Genomic DNA, 20,852 nt, shown 5'->3' with positions numbered 1-20,852 from the left:
CCTTTGAGATCATAGAGGGAGAAGGCTTGATCCATCCAATACTTGATTTAGGTCAGTGAAAAAAGAGATGCTATTATGTCAGCCATCCAACTTTAAGAAGACTCGTAAGCTGACAGCCGTGGTACTTTAAAGCACTGTCATGATGAGTCTTTACAAAAAGGATTGTTTTAATCTTATATTTAAGGAAAAAAAAAAAAAAGAAGAAGAAGAAAGCTATTTAAAATATATGGAAATTATATGATATTACAAAACTGTCTGCAATCACAGGATATTACAAAGCTGTCAGCAATATGCTCCAATGTAATGGTGCTGAGAAACAGATCATGTGGTGTTTTCTAATTTATTTTTGTAGTTTCCTAACAATATAATGCTCAGATAGTTATGTGAATGTGCACATCAGCCATTCTACACAAATGGTTTTTAACCCTTTCTCCCTTAGAAAATAAAATTATGCAAGTTAGCAGACTCAAAGATGCTAGATTTTGATTTTGGAAATCAATGGATGGTACAAAGGTTTGAACTAATTCTTCTAAGGGAAAGGAAGATGTGAGAGAATGACAGATCCCAACCACGGAAAAATTTGATCACAGCTCACACTTACAAGGCTGCTGAAAGAAAGGAGCCGCTTTGTATTATTATTCATACCACTAGTTTTGTGTTCCCTACTATAATTTCCTAATTTCAGGAAAAGAAAAAGTAAACAAACTGTGAAACGTGTCTCACTATTAAGATATAAAAATAGAAATATACATATCAAGTCCTTGAGAAAGTAACATTTCTTGGCTGTTGTAACTTCAAAGTTGATCTCTGCATTGACTCATTGCATTGAGACATCTCTGCAGATGTGGCTCCGCAAAGGGACCCTCTTCATAGGTGTCACCTCAAATAAAAAGTCAGGTAGTGCACCAACTTGGGTGTGCAGAAGGAAGACATACAACATTCTAAAATGGTTTTGCTTCAAATACTCGGTACACATTGATGCACACAAAGAAAGGGTTACCAGTATATCCTCATGTGCATTCTATCACTTTTCATGTCACACTGTGCTTCCCTAAATACTTGGTGTTTAGATCTTTATCTTCATGTTGCAGCACTGCAGAATTTTTATCTTCCTTTCTGAAAATACTGTGTGGTGTACTCTTGATCGAATTACACTGCATATAAGGGCACATTTGATACTGCTGGCCAGTACTGGTGCAGCCTCTATCAAACTTGGCCTCTTTCTCATCAAGAAAAAAAATCTACACAGAAGTGCTGCAGGTCTGAAGCAGCAGGCTTCTACTTGAGCAGTATTTCATTACTTATAATGTATAGCAAAATCATTAGGAGACATGCATTTACCAGTAAACTCAGGATCTGACCAATGCTTCCTAGCATCCATGAGATGCTTCACCAAACATACAGCTTCACTTCAAAGGTGCATACCAAGATTGGTAGACATAAGAGCAGCTCAGTTCTGTTTGTTATCTCTGAAAATTTCTCCTAGATATCTGTGACCATTTTGCTTTCACACTGATGTCAAAGTCCTAATGTTGTTACATCAGGAGCATTCTTGTTAACAGAATCTGATCTGTTTAATGAAGAATAAAAGTGAGTCATGTCTCAGTTTTATGGAAAATAACAAACTGTATCTCCTTATGCTTCCTGTAAGCATCACATTTCTCCCCTTATGAATCAGCTTCTGAATTATCTAATGCTACTCCAAACTTCAAGTTTTCAGACCTACCTTTTAGGTATTTTGACAACACAGTTAATCTGCCTGCCATTGCAAAGATAGTTATGAATATTCCAAACTCCCTAGTTTGAAATATTGTCAGCTTACTGTTCGGTTTGTTCACAGTTAGATAGGCTTAAGAGAATACCTAGAAATTCTTCTTGATGTCATGTGGTCATAACTACTGAGGCATCAAATGCCTGCTGTTAAGCTAAATACGGGCAAGTGATGGCATAGGAACAAATGCACTAACTGCAGGTGCAGTTAAGGTTATAGTTGTATGACTTCTGCATGTAGCTGTCTCTAAAGAGAACAGGACTGACAGCTCAATGTTTACGCATGGATACCGAGGAAGAGCTGGGTCAGTATCTCAGTGCTTTTATCTTCTTCCCTATCTTGTTTACGCACCACTTAACACTAAAGTGTCATACTAGACCCCAGCAACATCGAAGAAAAAAAAAAAAACAACAAAAGAAAAATGCAATTATACCTGAAATTGTTAAACTGTTTTCTCCAAGAACAACAAGAATCTGCCCTATGTTTACTCTCAAAAGACTGAGAGAAACTTCTGGCATTACGTACTGTTATGAGTGCAATTGCTCAGGACATCCCTTTTGCTTGGCTTGCTCAGGGAATGTAAATAACACTGCATGTCTAGGCCAAGGTCAATGTAAGCATCTTGTGGCTTTCTTCACTGTTTTGGTTAAAAGCCAGGAAAAATTTTACTTCTGAATTACATATATTTACTTCAGAATGCTTCTACACCAATCTACGGTCTTATCTCAAGAGGTTCTTATGGTCTTTCCACATTGTAATCTGCTAAAAATGTGGATTTCGGCACATTTTTAACCTAATCCTAATTCATAAATAAACTAGAGTAGTTCATTCACTACACTCACTACTCTGACATCTTTTCCCTAGGTGTAAAAGCATTGACATTTTCAAGGTATCACCACCAGGGTGAGTGAACTGGAGGAGGTCAGAGCAGAGCCCAGCTATTGTTTACCACATCACTCCCTCATGTCCATAAACTCTGATCTCAAAATAAACCTCATTAGAACAAGAGTCAAATTCCTGTCTTCACTAAACTATAGAATTTTCCTACACGACCATCACTATGTAAGAAACAGACACATTAAGAAAGGGAGAAAGAAAAGACAGAGAACGTTAGTATCAAAAAGCCATATTGGGCTTTTGTTTTAAATCTCCTACTCTTCTTATACCTGCTCCTACAACTGGGATGGTGCTTGTATGAGCCACAAAACTGGCTGAACATGCACCCACATTCACTTCACTTGAACAATACTGACAGACATACAGTACACTATACAATACAGTAGACACTGCTATTGATGTCACTTCTTCAAATGTGAAGCATGCTGCAATGTGTTACCTCCTTGGTTAAGTCAACTCAGCCCCTCAAGGGGTCATGCTGTGACACAGAGTAGAAAACCCATCTTTTTTATCAAGTTATTTTAGAGGTAGGTGAGTTCACTTACCAGCATATTGATCTGGATCATGGCATGGCTGTTTTTGCATTTTGCAAACAATTGCATTGGCAAGATTATGGAACATAAGCAGTTCCCTCCACTAGTGTTAACCACCAGCCCCTCACTGTGAGCAACAAGCAACTGCTGAACCCACTTCTTGGAAACACCAAATATCACTGGGTGAGAATCAGTGCTTTGCAAGCAAAAAGAGCACTCAGAAGGAGCCACACTACAGCAATAAGAACATACTGAAGATCATCCACAAGAGGAAATAAGGTATGTTTGATGTTCGCTGGTATTTGCATTTATATTAACTCAAACAAATACTTTGACCATATCCATGCATTGTGCATTACTCTTCAGACAAATAAAAAGTGTTGCTACATCCTTCAGAGGAAAGGCATTAAACCAATACCTGATTTCACACTCTATCAATTAACTTTCCATCCACGGTGTAATATGAATTCTCAGATCTTAGAGTTCATTTGTTGTACATTTCTATGTAGTGTTTATAGTGTGCTGCTTTTTGTTTTCTTTCCACTTTCTGTTGTTCTCTGACATTGATCTGTGATGTAACACTGTGCCCTGCAGTTCTCTGCTTCTCTGTATACGTCCTGCGAAGATATAGAGCATTAGGAATGGTAATGGGCTTTTGTCTTGGTATTACTTTCATCAGAGTAGCTTAACCAGATAAAGTAAATTACTCTGTGACAGCAGGAGACAAAGGTTTATAGAATCAGCATAGCAGGTTTAAAGAAAATACACAACAAGCTATTTTCTACCCTAATGAAAATGAGAGGTGCTTGAAATAACCAAAAAACGAATTGGAAAAAACGCAGAAATATAAAGCAATTAGGACAAAAACAGATCTAGTGACTTGAAAAGACACTAGACCTGAAGGCAGAAAATGACAGGTACAACCAGATGTTGTGCAAACATTCCCTCAGGGTGCTCCCACCTCATTTAAAGGACAAACCCTACTAGGAAAACAGTCCCTGTCTCTGTTCAATGAGTTTTTATCTGAAATCTCCACCAAGGTGATTAGTTAATGTTAATCCAGAGTGCATAATGTGTGACCAGCCATTAGTGATGCAATCAGCTCATACCATGGCCATCTACATAACATATTTTAGTCATTATGAAGATGGATAACTTTTAGCTGCCAGTTTGAAGTAAGAAGCTTCTTATCCCACTCCTATAATCATCTTTGCTCTGTTCAGTGTAATTATTGCCCAGGTGATAAGGGAGACTAAGAAGAGGGGCAGACAAAAATACACTCCCAAGTGTCTTAACTATTTCAGATCTTAATTCTTGAAACTCACTATTCATAGTGAAAAATATTAGCTTAATCACCAGAAATTGAACTCTTTTTGCAAAATGCAGGTGTCTGCCTTGTAGAGGTCTTAAAATAAGATACTTTTCCTGGATTTCTTTTTGCAGTTAATGGAGAGCAAGTCGGCAGAGTTACTGCACCTCACACTAGGCATTTAAATCTTGCCAGAAGATTCATGATCTGTACCAGTCAAGAGTCATGACCAACAAGTGCTGGTATTGTTCCTTCGGTTATGAACAGAGCCTGGGATGACTAGATTAGGTTTCCATCTCTATTAGATTGATTAAAGCTAATTCTATCTCCACAAGTCTCCTGAGCAGTATTTCACCTCTGACAAAACCCACTGCACTTCTTGGTTTTTTTTGCACAAAAGACAACAGGGTTTATACATCCATCTGGATGCACATGCGCATGTGAGCTCAGGAGGAGCAATGAATGTGTCTAGGGCTGGATGTAACAGATACTGATATTCCCCGGGGAAGTGAATTTCTTTGCTCTAGTTACTAGAAGAGCAGAGATGATGGCAGGCTCTCTCTGTCACTACACCTTCTAACAACTGCCCAGCAACCAAGTTAGTAGTTGGTGAGGGTATTCATGGCACTATCTAAATGTTTAATAGCTTACTACTCCCTCAAAACATCTGGTGTAAATCACTCCTGGAAACAGCTCTGGACCAGATGGAGTATTAGTCTATGGCATTTGGATCAGGTAATTCCTATGATAATTTTTGCAACAATTTAGATGGGCATTGGTCACAAAGCCTGATGAGAGTCAGTTTTATTATAGGAAAAGGACAGCTTTCTTCTTCTTACCTACCACTGGAAAAGTATATTTAAATACACACACACATATATAAAAGGAGATTTTCACAATTTGAATATTCATCTTGCAGAAAAAGAAGGAGCATGGCAGATTCCAGTAGTGAAAAGCTGGGCTCCCACTGCTCCGTCAGACACACAATGAAAGAGGGAACATTTTTTTCAGAGTTGTTATCTGCAGATTTGGCAGATGTCTCTTTATGAGCTTAAGTAATGCATTATATGTACCAGTAAATGCAGTATTTAGCAGCATTACAACCCGTATTGTAGATGCCTGCAGGCTCCCTGATGATTCCCGGTGGTATTGTTGGTGCTTAAAGGGATGCAGAAAAAAGAAGTATTAAAAAGACTACATTAAAATCTATTAAAATACATAGAATCAATAAGGTTGGAAAAGAACAGAAAGATGATTATATCCAACCACCCACCCATCCTCATCATGCCCACTAACCACATCCCTCAGTGCCATATGTAACCCCTTCATTAAAAACCTCTAGGAACATGCAATAAGGCTACTTGTCTTGAAACAGTCAGTAAACCTGATCATACCAAAGTCCAAAGGTCCAGCACAAGCAGTCATACAAGGAACCAATCTTCACTGAGTTAACTGAACTTCTTTCCATATTGAATGTATGAATAAAGGCATCCCAAACTACCAGCTGTCACTGGAACATCGTCTACATGAAAGGTAGTAACACAGCCAGAAGGTCAGACTTTGCCCCCACATAAAGGCAGCTGGATTGAACATAAAGGTCTGCTATATATGATATCACACAGACAACTTCATAGTTCATATCAGTTTCTCAAATTAAACTTCCAGCTCCTATTGAAATGCTCCTCTGTAATACTGTTCTTTGCTTATACATCCTTACAATACCAAGCTATGAAAAACAGTACAGGTCATACAATCAAATGATTTTTCTTTAAAAAAAAATAAAATAGTAAAGCTGATATTTTTTCCCTCTTAATTGTTGTGAACTGAATAAGGCCCGCAAGCTTACAGTGCAAACAGATTTGTTGTCTTTCCATTTGAGTTACTGCAGGATTCCTTGCTCCTGTGCGGCCTTTTAAAATCTATGAAATGATAGAGAAGCAAGTCTGTTCCTGTTCCCTTAAGTCACAGTGACAGAATGTCAAAGCGGTGACTGTGCCAATGAGTTTCTCAGCAGGGACATATTCATCAGCGCTGGTATTTGCTGCATGAAATTCCTCTGGATGAGTTTGTAGCAATAAGGCACTGTGTCAAGTGGAAAGGACACAAAGCTGCATCACTGCCAGTGACACCACAAGTGTAATCATCCTCCCCATTGGATGCAGACCACTATGAAGGAACCTGAGGCCAATGCCACTCTCACATTTGACAATACAGAGTCAAGGAAAGCTGGGAATTAGGCGCAAGAAGCTCTCAGTGCACACCTTGTGAAAGAGGATCTCATTGCTGAGACAGAGCACGACATCATGCCTCTTTTTCAGTTCACTTCTCACATCTGTGCAGCCACTCTTCTGGAACAAGCATCTGTCATAATTGCTTTTCTGCTTCATGATAGAAGCCAGTTGGTCTGAACCCCATCTTGGGCAATTACATCTGTGCAGGCCATTCTGAACAGGGGGCAGCATCCAATGGACTTTTATCTCACAAATGTCACTTGGAGAATTTTGTTGTGTTAGCTGGACAGCCAAGTGTCTGATTTTCACTGAACTGAATATTTTGACAGCATTTTTCACTCCAATAATTAAAGTAGTGGGAGGTAAACGCCAAAATAAAGCTCACTTGAAGAATTAAAGCACCAAGAAATAAAGGCCTAGATCAAGATAGTCTCATTCAGTAGGTTCCGAGTCTCCACAGCAAGGCTATAAATCAGTGCTTCTAGCACTGAAAAAGTGTCAAGACACATGTCAGAGTGAGTGCATACATACAATACATGCATACATAGAGCCATATTTGGCAAAAATAACTCACATCAAGGGGTACAGATAATTCAGACAAGGAGAGGATAAATTTATGAGGAGGGATAGAAAGGCAAGCCTGGAGCTGAAAGATACAGAATAAGAAAGATCCTCTTAGAGTGCATCTCAGGAGATTGAAGGCCAGAGAAGAAAGAAACAGAGAATCTCAAGGAAACAGTGATAAAGCAGCCTGGTGAGGATATGAACAAGCAGAGGATACAGGAGGGGGAGGCTGCTGAAAGGCAAAGAGAGGTGCCAAGAGGAAAGATACTCAGCCCTGACAAAGTGAGGACAGACAGAAAGAAATGTTGTTATCTGGGACAGAGTAGCTCCCAAAATAGAACACAATCTTCCCCCCTGTTTAGAGTAGGAAATGGCAAATCCTATCTCTTAACTTCCATCATTTCTCCTTTGCCTTCTTCCTGCTGCCTCCATCAAAACCTTCAAGTGCCTGAAGACACGTTAAGCAAATTAAACAGTATGCAGAATATCTGCAGAAAAATCTGACCCACACGAGCCTCTGACACCTGGAGGTAACATCAGACAGTGCCAGGTAAATACAATGACACCAACCCTAGAAGGGCTCAACACCAGAGATCTGCAGGTGGCTGCATTGTCACCATTTCCCTTATAGCAAAGTAGCTTTATGAAGCCTATAGTGAGGTACAGCAATCTCTTAAGCTCAGCCCAGGGCAGTGTCAGGGTGCAAGGCAAGCTCTAGATTTGGAAACAAAGAGTATGGAAGACTTCCAAGGGATGGCTGCATTCATCAGCTGCTGTTGCTGAAGCCTGCTGATAGCCATCAAAAGTAAATGTGTTTCCCCTTCTAGCGAGGAGGAAATAAAAGGCTTGCTGGTACACTGGGCTGAAAAACAAAATATACAGTCTCTTGAAAATAAGGACGGTCAGGAGGAATATCAGGCCAGAAAATCTCCATATTTCTTCAGAATCACTGATAATATAACAGTTTTGGTAAAAATAAAAGAAGGAACAGTGTAACAGGACAGCAAAGCCTGATAAGCTGATATTAACGGCGCTGCCTCTTGTAATGATCAGAGAGGGACATATCTAAACCAGGAAACTTATTAAATCTTTGAGTGAAAGGAATATCTCCTTGCAAAAGTGAGATATTCAATTACACTTTTGCATCCAGATGTGGAATCTTTAGTACAGAAGAGACATGGGCAGAACTGGACAAGATATTGTGCAGCAATGGATACACAGTAATCTAACATATATTTTCCAGTTCCAATTCTTGATGGTTTTAACAGAGGACAACACAATTGTTCCAGTAAATATAATAAAATCTCTTACAATACCAAATAATAACGAAGCAATTCCTAGAAGCCGTGACTGTAATTAAATAGCATGATTTATTTTATTGCCGGTGTCTCATTTTCTATTAAATTAGATGCATCCTTGGCCAAGCTAACGGCCACCCTTACCTCTGTATTAGAAATAATAACAATAAACTAGTCCATAGAATTTGCAACTTTTCACGCAAATATATTATACAACAACCTATTCTACAGCTCCAGTGTTAAAAGTGTTTTTCAACACTTGCCTTGTATTTCTAGCTCTGTTGTTCTTTTCTTCAGTGCATGTTTACTTTTCTTAATCCTGTTTGCTTGTCAAGTCCTCTAAGTTACACTTTCTTAATGAAACTCATGTATTACTGAAAATACACAGCAAAATCATCATAGTAATTTTTTTTCCATCTGAATTTCCTTTTTTATTAAACATTGAGATGAGGATTTTTCCATCTGACAAGGTATGAATACTGATTAGTATTTAATTTCTTCAAAATTCAATTCAATTTCAATTCAGAATTCAAAAATCAATTTAATTTCTTCATCTTAGGATGATGGAAAGCTACTACCTGTTCCCTCCCCACCTGCACTGGTAACAGGGATTTATCTTCATGTCTTCTCTATTCAAGCTATTCAATTTGAGCCAGATGTTTAACAAACTAACTGCAGTAGAGAAGGGAACCCATCTCTCTCACCTCCCTGCTACATACCTGAGAGTCCATAAATGATAAACCAGCAAATACAAATATTAAGATGCGACTTCATTCATATTTGTGCTCTGATCAAGGAAGAAAGGACTGTGCCTCACATCCCACAAACACAACAAAGGTGGCTACAAAAGGTTGGGAATGTAAGAAGAAAAGAAGGAAAGGCAAAGCAGCACCCCTGGCTTTGGACAGCAGACAAAGAAGTTCCTTCCGTAGGATAGACAGAGCCCATGAACTCTAAACTACTCACAAGTGGAACAGATCCAAAGCAAGGATCAAATACCTTCTCTGAACAAACAGTTCCTTGTTCACTTTAACAGTCAGCAGTTTGGGTGCTCAGTGAGCACAAAGATTTCCTACAGTCATTACAGATCAAACTCTTCCCAGAATAACAGTCCTGAGCAAACTTGTTACTCACACCATGGCCCTGTGCACTCTTTCCTGAAATACAGTCCTCTATTTATAATCTTACTATTCAAAATGTTTTCCAAATGGCCTCTGTGCATTAAAATAATAAAATTCAGCATACCCAGAAATGCTACAAACCTGAATTCTCAGGGAACTGTCAGCAGGGAAAAAGTCAGCATAGATCATGGAGTAAGAGAGCCAAACATGCTAAAACAGACTATGAAAAGAAGGAGAGAGATGATGCACTGATGCAGTGCAGCCTTGCAGTTCTTGGGTTATTGTTTTCTGGCATAGCTTGTTAGGGTGACCTTAATCAATTTCATCATTTATTTCACAAAAAAAAGGAAGACCTACTTTAATTGGCTCAGTGTGCTTGAGGCATAGGGACTTTCCTTAGCTGAGCAGTGTAAACCTTCACAAACATCCATTAACTTGGGAAAGAGGAGAAAATGACAAAGCCAAGTTCCCTCCTGCTTTTCAACACCCACCTCAAGCAATAGCTTTAAACAAACCTCTGCTGCAGGATCCAGAGCAATTCAGGAATTTAGGTTTAGCAACTTGAAATTTCAGAGCATTACCCTTCTATCTTGTATCTGCATTTCAAATAATATTTACTAAGTGCTTCAAGTTTCTCTTTGAAAAAGGTTATTAACCTGACATAAGATTTTGCAATATTTGTGCATTCAAGTTTCCACATAGTTCTGACCTTCCTATTAATCTTCCTTTAGGAGATTTGTACAGCATTCCTTCTTTGGAAAGATCATTAATTAGCATGCCAATAGAAAAAATGAAATTGCCTGCCATTTCCTATGTAAATGCTTCCCCATCTGTTCTATTCTCATTGCTCTGCACACATTCTTCCAAAGGTAGTTTGTTTTTGTACTGTTCTTTGAAAATTGGACGTTCTTTGTTGTACAATTTAAATCTGTTAAATTGTGTTGCATTATGAAACGTGGCTCTATTAAAGTAACATATAGTTTTGTGCAGTCTTTCACAACCAGAGCCAATTTCAAGTAAAGTTTGAGACTGCCCTGTCTTTAATATCTATGAATTCTGTCTAAAGAATCAAGTTTTGGTATTTTCGTCTCTAAATATGCTCTCAATAATAATAATAGATGAAGCAAAGGGGGAAAAAAACAGGCATTACTAATTAATAACATCGCAGGAATGAAGTCCAGTGAGAGCTCTACTGACGTTTCCATGTAGGCACAGTAATGCCGTCCGCAGCTATCTTTGCTGCACTGTATAAAGATAATCTTGTTTTTTCTTTTCTCCTATGTAGAAAATAATTTTATAAAAAGCCAAACAAAGTAAAAAAAAAAAAAAACAACAAAACGCATTAAGGATGTTCAGAACCCACTTATATATATATGTATGTATATACGTATGTATATATATATATGTATATATGTATGTATGTATATACTCTGAAATCCCATGTACTATAAAGCAGTTTACATTCAGCAGCTTGTTGTCAATATGTAAAACAATGAAACAGAGTTCCTGAACTTCCTTTGTTCTTATGTAAATAGAAACCAATTAGTCCAATTTGTCGAAGAACAGGAAACATCAAGAAATCTCAGACGTGCAGATGGACTCTCCAGAATATCTCTAGAATCACAACAGTGGCAATCACAATGCATCACATCCTGCTGTGATCCAACCCGTTCAGCTGTGGTGAGATGGTAGAGTTGCCCTGGAGGGAAAGATCAAATCTGTTCTGCTGCTACAACATAATAAAGGTACTATATGGTGTTATGTACCACCTGTTCTGTTAGCTTTTTCCCTGAGTGGATAATAGCAAAACATTCCAAGACAAGGGTTTGGTTCAGTTTCACCTTTCCTTCATAACTCCACAGTGGGTTTAGAGAAGTTGGGAGTAAAACTGAATTCTGATTTTTTTTCGGATACATATGAAAAAATAGCACTGCGTAGTGACTAATAAAAATAACCGGCATATTTCATACCTTATAGTTAAATTTATAGTTGACTTTTTTCCTTCTCTTATCAAGAATCTGCATTTGGAGCAATAGGATGCGTTTCTAGACTGGCACAGCTCAAGCACCACTCCGACTTTTAGTCGAAGTACTTAGGAACATACATAAAAGAAATCAAAGACCATTCAGACCTACACTGGAGACCTGAACAGCAAAAGCCAGACCTGAAAACTTCACCTGAATTAATGAATGCTTTTCATACAAGAACGCATTCTTCAACAAGCTCAAGTGGATGGCTTGACCACAGGGGAGGTCGTGTTATCAACTTTAACTCATACAATACAGCAGCAGGGTGAAGAAACCAACATTACCTTCCACATGCAAAGTACAGGAGAGGTTTGTTCATTAGCTGCTGCATTTGTCAGATACTCCATGACAACTTCCTTGCTCATTACATTCTTTAAGAGACAAAGATTCTATTATTTAGTAGACAAGCTACTCACTTGTCCCCCCAAAAAATAATGTAATTACTTACGGAAGGGATAATTACCAACCCTGACAATTTTGGTAATAGCCCATTCTGGAGGCAGAGCCCATGAACTAGCTATCATAAACATCTATAGAAATATCACCAAGGTTGGAAAAGATCACCAAAATCATCTAGTTCAACCTTCCACCTACCACCAATATTTCCTTGCCATTAAGTACTACCATTCAAAAATACATACATAAGTAAATAAAAATCAATGCAGAGAAATAGAGGAAAACAATGGGGTGAAGAATGAATTGACCTCCTAAAGATAGAGGACATGCCTTCTGCAGCTCAAATTTCAAGAGTTATTTGAACCCCTTCTTAAAAAGGGAAACAAACTATGGATTCTGAGCATGTCTTTCACTCTTATGTCATTCTTGACAATTGCTTGTTATGTCCAGAGCCCAGTGTATTCCCTCACAACTTTCCTTAATTGCCACTAGATGTAGTCTTTTAGCAGATTGCTGAAGGTGTCAGTAAAAATGAGAGGGGAATGTGGTTCAATGATGTTAAATTAAAAGTAGAAAGGATGTCAGAAAGGCAGATTCATTCTTCCCTATTTATTTTTTAATTTATTAACCATGGCTTGAAAAGCATCTTGCTACTCATTCAATTCTCCCCAGGCTGAGCTGAACATGCAAGAGAGGGAGCAGATGGTGCAGGGCACAGCAGAAAACCAGTTACCACTTCGTAGGGCCACGCTGCACTGTAGTTGGTAATTCCATCATCTCCATATTTGTATAGCTAGAAAAATAGATGCAAGGCAAGCTGAACTACCCACTGCGACAAAACTAAGCTGAAACATGGGTATATACATAGATGGCTGTGGAACAACAGAGCAGCAGAGGGAAGAACAGGATCTCTTCTGATGTCATCAACAGATTCTCAGCTATGAACCTTAAATAAACCCTCAACTGGGACAGTCACTCATTAAGTGTTTTCTTTTTGATGATTTTTACTTGAAAACAGAAGTATAATTACCAAACAGTACCCAAATGTCTTCCAGTTTTTCCTTTTTTTTTTTTAACCAAATACCCTATTTTCTGTCAAAACTCACCGCTTCCACTACAACAACCTCCAACACTACAAAGAACTCTGAATGCCAAGTCCCATGAAGTGCTAGAAATTAAAAAAACCAAAACAAAACTAATATTACACAGAATGTAGGGTGGGATTGGGCTGGCAGACTGATGCCTTAGTGGGGCCACATGAGCCACATCTCTGAGGTCCCACTGCAGACCATGCAGATGCAGTCAGTGCAGCTAATTGAGTTTTGGGCACAGTTCAACCGATTAAGCATCTCAGTATGATCTGAACTATATTGACTTCACTCTTTTCATTGACTCCTTTCACTACCCACAGGAGCTCAGCTGGCTGGCTTACATTAGGGGTCTTACAGCTCAGACCCCATCCTTCAGGCTTTTTTCAGTTGCCAAAGCACAGGCAATGGTGCAATGCAATAAACCACAAGGTACCAGAAGGATCTGTGATGTCTTTTATAAAGAGCTTGTTTTCCCGATGTCTTTTTCTATTCACTGAGACCATTTAAATATCTTATGACATTCCTAGTGCAAGTATAAAAGTAGTTAAGAAAAATAAAAAGACTTGTTTGCTATTTATTTGCTTTATTCTTTTCCAGTGCTCTTGGAGCTGTGGCCAAATGTTCTTTGCCAAGGTGAGATAAAATCCAAACTACTTCTCTCAAATTTGTTGTCTGCCTTCACTGTGAAGCTGATTCCAGAAGTCAATGGCAGAATTCACTGACTGAGGCAACAGCAAGGTGTGCTGTTGTGTAATTGTCTGGTGCATTAGTTTGGGGTTTGTATTACACATTGTAGTGCTCGCATTTTGTGCATCATCTGTATTGCTTTACTTATATGAGTTACAGAAGAATTATTATATAAAGTGCTTTGTAAGTGATTTCCAAAATATCACCTGAAGCACGTAACTCATCTGCCAAGCAATGCTATGTGTTTTACAGTAAATAATCTCAGAATCTGTCAGATTACAGTTTGCTGATAGGGAACTTTCAGAGAGGTATAGCTGTCAAACATCCTCTTCTTTCAAAACTAGTCCTCTTTCCTAATCCTCACAGAAGAGCAAACAACAAAATTCCTTGCTATTTTTTTGTCACAAAATTGAGGAAAATAAGCTTTCTTAAATATCTGGGTATCTATAAATACTGTCTGTGTCAGAATTAGGCAATTTGGTAATCCCAGCAGTCAAAGATAATCTGCCCTGACTGACATGATTGGCCTATTGAGGGACTGTAAGGAAAAGTATCTACAGATCTCACAGAACAATGAGTTTATTATTCTGTTCTGTTATTTTAACCAGACTCTTGGTAACTCTCTAGTCAGATGCTGTTTTCTTGAAACATTTGTTGATGACACACATTTTATCTGGTTGAAATGACATTTCTGCCATCTCTCTGCTTTGCCTGGAGATGCGCCCAAGACATGCCACTGCATCATTTGCAGATACATGAGTCACAAACTTTGAGTGTCTTCCAGCACATCACAGAATGGCTTGGGTTGGAAGGGACCTCAAGGATCAGCAAGCTCCAAATCCCCTATAGCAGGCAGGGCTGCCAACCTGCATATCTAATACTAGACCAAGCTGCCCAAGGCCCCATCCAACCTGGCCTTGAACACCACCAAGGACAGGGCACCAACAGCCTCTCTGAGCATCCTTTACAATTGCAGATTCAGTCATCATATATTCCTGGAAGAAACAGCATAGTCAGTTACTATGCTTTTTGGAAAGTAGTGTTTTTTAATCGGGTACTCCACTGCTTTAACAGAGTTTATTACTTCTGAAAAACGGACCTTCACTAACTCCCATTGAGCCTCAGAACCTGACCTTATTTCAGAAACCACTTGTTCTTATCTGTGCCTTGCTTTTTTGGCTTTATTAAAGGTTTCAAGATCAAGTAGAGTCATGAATAGAAAGATACCTATTTCTTTCTAGTAATACTGTTAGGAAAAGTAAACACTTAAACAAAAAATGGAAGAAAATGTACTTTTCCCAGCAAAGAGGTTGATTTATGTTTACAGGCCTAATGTCAGTGCCTGCTGCCTGTATATTATTTTCTTCTCCTGAGCAGCACCTTATTTCTTGTGTAAGACTTCCAGACTGAGAAGCACAACCTGCATGGAAGAGACAGCAAACTCAAACCTCTGGTAACTAATAGGGTCCAGACTAACTTCAGTGAGTTCTGCCTTATTGCTGCTCTACAAACACAGTGCTGTAGCAGCCAGTGCGCAGAAAATTATCTCAGCAGAAACCAGGACAGGAATATATAAGATGCCGGCATCTCCTAAATCAGCAATCATGTCTCAAAAATATATTCCATCTCGAGTAGGTCAAACAGCATACATTGCCTTGGTTTGTTTCAGAGCTCTAAGTTTGAAAAATAACACAGAAGAAATTGCTGACAAAACAATATATGAAAGTGCAGCCATGACCTTCAGAGTAGTGCTTTTGTACATACCACGAAACAAGACCATGGAGCTCAAGAAGAAACACATCACTCAAAAGCAGTCAAATAGCTTCCACTTGCTACAAGATTTTTTTTTATACATACTGAAGGGCCAGAAATTTAACCAAAGTATTTTATAAAACTATTATTTCCATTCAGTTTAATTATATGCTTAATGTAATTGAGAAAAGTAGATGTCTAGTTCTGGGCTATATGTGAAATACATTGGCTATATATGAAAAAGAGTAATTGTTAAATGATACTGATTTTTACCAAACCTCTCAGATATGTAAAATACTCCTAATGTAATTAGTAACTTCAGTACTTTTTCTTTGAAGAAAGTTCAATTCACACGCCAAAAGAATTAAGCTAAGTGTCTAACAGCTGAAAAGGAAGTGAATCAAAATAGACAGTACAAATAAGAGGCTTGGTAGGAGATTATTTTCCCCTACAGTTCAATTGAGTTGGCAGATCCTTAAGAGTGGATAACTGAAATAACAGCTACTTCTTTTCAATCTCAGCCCTGATGAACACCAATGTTAGTTTCTTTTGGGCTTTCAAGATTAACTGCGAGCAGACCAAGTTAAGGACCTGAGGCTGTGACACAGCAAAGAGGTTCTGATTCTGTGGTCTTCAACCAGCAGGAAACATTCTCCAACCCACCACACTATGAGCTGGGATGTTTAGTTAGTAGCATGTGGGTAGGTTTTGAAAGTGAAAACTAAATCCTTCACATCTGGAAAATGTCTGGCACACTCTATATAATGATGCTGAAATTACTGCAAAGGACAGTGTGTTTCCTCCTTTCCAACATAGAGTTACCACTTCACTAATGGGATGCTGTTCCCTATATCATGGCAATGACATTTGTGCTGCTGCACCTTTCCTGAGGTGGGGAGCAGAGTTTCTTTTAATAATAATACATTTCTAAACAGGAACAGGAGGGGGCTGTTGCGTCAGATTCACTAGAACAGAGATAACTAATGAACTTGAATATCAGAGCTGGAAACATCTCTTCAACTGATGAAGAAGCTCTCCACATCTCTTTAAGTCTTACGTGATTGGGAAGCGGTTCACAGAGCCATAGCTTCTCTATAATTACCTAAATGTGGCTTCTGAGTCACAGGCAGGGGAAAATGCTCAGACACAGGTGGGTACACAAGGATGCACACAGGGCTAAAACTCCCACAGCAAATCCAGCAAATCTGTACCTGGTTATCAGGAGGAGGGGGAGGGGCTTGTTTATAACAGCTTTGTATAAAAAGAGCGTACATCTTTCGCCCCATCCACATCACTACATGAAACGTATCACGTATCACGTTTAGTTCAATCACAAAACCGAAACATCTATTAAGCATTTCTTTCTCTAAAATATTAGTGCTTAAACAACAGCAAAAAACTTCTACTGACAAGAAAAATACAGATAGAGTGTTTTTAAATCCCTGCCTTTATTAAAATTTAATGCAAGTTTTAAGAACTTTGAAAATTGAAATTCAAACGGAATATTCTTTTCAGACCACAAGGTCTGTAAATGTGATTATATTCATGCTGAATCTCATGGTTAGCTACAATGCATGGGGAGGCCAAAAGCTGCCATACTGTTTGGGACTTACAAAACAAGTTGTCTTCAAGGTTATTTCTCATATATGTATATATATATAATTGGATCTAGAGCATTTCCTCTTATCTTCAAATAAACCCTCTGTATACTTCCAGGACCATTTGCATCTGTGCTCTGTGAAACGGATTTGATGCTTACACACCATTTTTTATGGAAAATCTCCTGTCCTACTTTTCAGACATTTCTACAGGAGTGTAAAAAGAACATCTGGAGAATGCCTAAAGTCAACAGGATTAAAGACTGTCAAGAGCACTGCTTAGAAGGTATAAGTCCTATCCATGCGCTGAAGATTTTACTGAACTTTCATGAGGATATTTACACTGACAGTCAGGGATGTCTCTAGGGCTTAGCCTTTTCCTCTCTTTAATGATAGCTGGGGAAGTAAAATAACTGCCAGTTGGGATAAGAAATTCAACCCCTGTTTCCCCAGCTCTCTGCTGCCATTTTAATTAAATTCATTGCATAACCTATAATCTGGCATCCTTTAGATTCACGCTGCATTAGTTTACTAACCCTTTATTTTTCAGTGTATACAAGCGCTGATGACTTGAAAACCAGCATGACCATGATGTTCCCTGGGGAAGCCACCATGGAACATGGGAATCTGTGATTTGGAAAAAATGGAGTGAGGGAACATTGGTTTCTGGGTACAGATGAAACAAAGGAGATAAAAGGCACAAGAACAGCAGAGTGCAGCAGGTACAAAGGAAGACTAAGCCCATAGTAAGCACAGCAGTGCTGGAGAAGCAAGGAGAAACTAGGAAAAGATAGAAGAGATACAAAAGTGGAAATAAATAAAAGGCATTACTTTCAGAACAATCCACATATTAATGTGAAACATTTCAATCATAATTCTTATCTTTTATTTGGTACTGAAGATTAATTTACATAGTGGATTGCATCTTGAATGTTCGTACCTCCATCCAGAAAGCCTGTTTCCTTGCTGATGAGGAGTAATACAATAGACTGTTGGTTGAAGGGAATAAAGGTGATGTATTTTGGGAATGTAGATAAGTGGGCAATAACTCTGACTACTTTATTAAATTAGCATACCCATGCATTATCTGTTCTGTCAGCCAAGTCTGCTCTGCTCTATAAACATCTGCAGATAACCAAAGGACAAACCCTATGATTCTATGGTTACAATTCAAATGGACTAAATCCATTCTGGTAGACAAGTCAAGCTTTGGAAGTCGTCATTTGCGGACACAGTGGAAGAAGAGTTTTGCAGAGCTCTGTATGTCATGCTGCAGTATGGCAGAGTGACCAAGGGAAAGCAGAACAAATGCTGAGAAGTCCAGTATTCAGAACACCAAGCATAAGACCAGATATGGAGCAGGGGAAGACACATCCTGCTCTCAGCAGCTGCTCGGGGATAGCCCTGATTCCTCTGCTACACACAAAGAAAAAGCACTCCATGCTTAAAAAAGGCCATCTGCACAGAATGAAGCCGAGCATTCATTTTTTTTTGCCTACAGGACACACTTGTTCTTCCTATTCAGATATTCCAGTCATGCTACCACAGATATCTGGTAAGTCAGACCTTCTGCCGGTGCAAGTGGAGGTTTGTGCATTTTAATTTCACATTCTTTGCACCTTTTTAAGTTGAAGTAGACAAAATAATAAGCTATCAGCAATGGCAGGATTAAAACGGTGCATCATCATGCTCTCAATGTAATTATTTCATCAGACAGAGGCAGGCTAACTGAGCTGAAAGGTGTGCAACGCATGAAGATGAGCCTATTGCACAGTACCTCTATCACAGTTTTACCCATATAAATATCTGTTGGATGAGTTTCAAAGCCATCTTATCTGAAGTGGAAACCGATGTGGCTTGACACTGTTTTACCTGGTGTTTGTTTCTCTTCCAGTAGGAATTCTTACTTGGAATAATGACTCCACAGTCCTTATAGGTCCCTTTTAACTATGAATATTCTATGAGATTCTACACCAGGACTTTTATGAAACATATTCCCTCATCACAGAGCTTCAAAACGTGAAACATGGCTCTCTGAATTAAGTACCTGCCATAATCTGTGTTTAGATACAGGTTCTTTTTATTGGGCTCACAGCCTAATCATAAAGCAGATGCACTGGCTTATATCAGTGCTGCAACAATTTCAACACCTTTAAGTGTTACCAAAAAATGGTCTAGAGGCGTCCTCTACAATGAGTGCCACAACCCCAGTAATCAAACAAATCAAAATCTCTTTTGTAAATCAACATTCATATTTTAGAGGCATAAACCATTCACCTTGCCTAAACCAAAATAAGCTTGCAAGTTTTTCATTCTAATGCAAGTCTGAACAAAGAAAACTCTTTTCCTCCTCTCCCTTTCCTTTAGCTTTCACCACTTAGTTTCTAACAGAAAGAATGAGATACGATGACAAGACTTGAATAGAAATAAACATATCAATGTGACCGAAGAGTCTCTCCATTTTGATGGGTATATTTTTCTGACTAGTTGCAGATGGGGAAAAAATGCCAACGCCTGCATTTATTTTGATCAATAGCACCGAGAAACCTTAGAAAATCCTTCTTTAATCTGTGCCTGCCCTTGAAAGAAGAAAATGCAATTAAGGAGGAAACACTTTCCTCTTTGAAGAAGCCATGAAATAATGTTTTCTATGACTTGTTCCACCAATGGAGATTGCAACCTCAGTACCTCAGAGCCTCTTTTGGACACTTCAGCCTACATATTTTCCATAATATGTAAAGCAGATTTGGTCTGTAAATATCTCACAGACTCAATAGTTTTAGTAAAAAAAAAAAGTCCCAAGGCACCAAAATATAAATGTTTTGGGTTGTCTTTTTTCCCCTCCATTTGCTTTATAGTTTTGTTTATTTTTGGAAATAGGAATCTAAAAACTCATCCGTGCATACTGAAGACAACCAAGAATCTTCCTTTTAAGTACTGAAATAGAGATAGTAAATCATGGATAGTATTCAGCATAACCAAAGCACAGGTTTAACACATTTAGCTTAAATACTGTGGATTTCAATAGCATGAAAGCCCACTCTCAGAAATGAGTAACTTCCTTAATATGATTTAAAATTACAAGGATATATTACAATTGCATTTTATACCAAGTTCACACTAGGCTTGGGATAGACACAGCATCAGTGTTCATTTGTTTATTTACATAAAAAGCAACATAGAATACTTTCAGCAAGCTGAGAACTTCACCTGATCAATGGTGAACATGCAGTAAATCAGCAAATCAATCAGTGATAATAACAGAAGGCCCTTTTATAATGAGACTTTATGGAGATACCTGTTTAGTGATTTATATCTCAGTACCAAATTGCGACAAAAGCACAGAGTTAAGACCCAGGCTTTAATGTATAAAGAACTAAGGTTGTTTCCCACAGCTATGCTTAAGTTCAGAAGAAATGATTGAGTGCATGACCCAAATCCACAGAGGCTGTTTTCAGCGCTCTCAATCATTTGTCCTTCGAAGATATTCAATTTTATTTGTTAAAGTTTACCAGGGAAAGAATGAAAGTGACTTGCGGAATCAAACTCTATAATCCAGAGATGGGTTATAAAGCAG

At 38.5% G+C, this 20,852-nt stretch overlaps 1 protein-coding gene and 1 long non-coding RNA gene across 4 annotated transcripts in view; both read right to left on the bottom strand.

The window, feature by feature from the left end:
* The window catches only part of DPP6 (dipeptidyl peptidase like 6), a 445,939-nt gene that overhangs the window by 262,553 nt on the left and 162,534 nt on the right, over positions 1-20,852 (bottom strand). The gene's annotated exons all lie outside the window — the stretch shown is intronic.
* On the bottom strand, positions 3,263-6,018 carry LOC107308759. The gene is made up of 3 exons (XR_001552899.2): positions 5,905-6,018; positions 5,584-5,668; positions 3,263-3,818 (listed from the first exon to the last, which is right to left on the bottom strand). It is a non-coding gene; the product is annotated as an uncharacterized LOC107308759 (long non-coding RNA).

This window comes from Coturnix japonica, chromosome 2, assembly GCF_001577835.2.
Source record: "Coturnix japonica isolate 7356 chromosome 2, Coturnix japonica 2.1, whole genome shotgun sequence".
NCBI lineage: Eukaryota > Metazoa > Chordata > Aves > Galliformes > Phasianidae > Coturnix > Coturnix japonica.
This window is presented reverse-complemented; position numbering and strand designations above follow the sequence as displayed.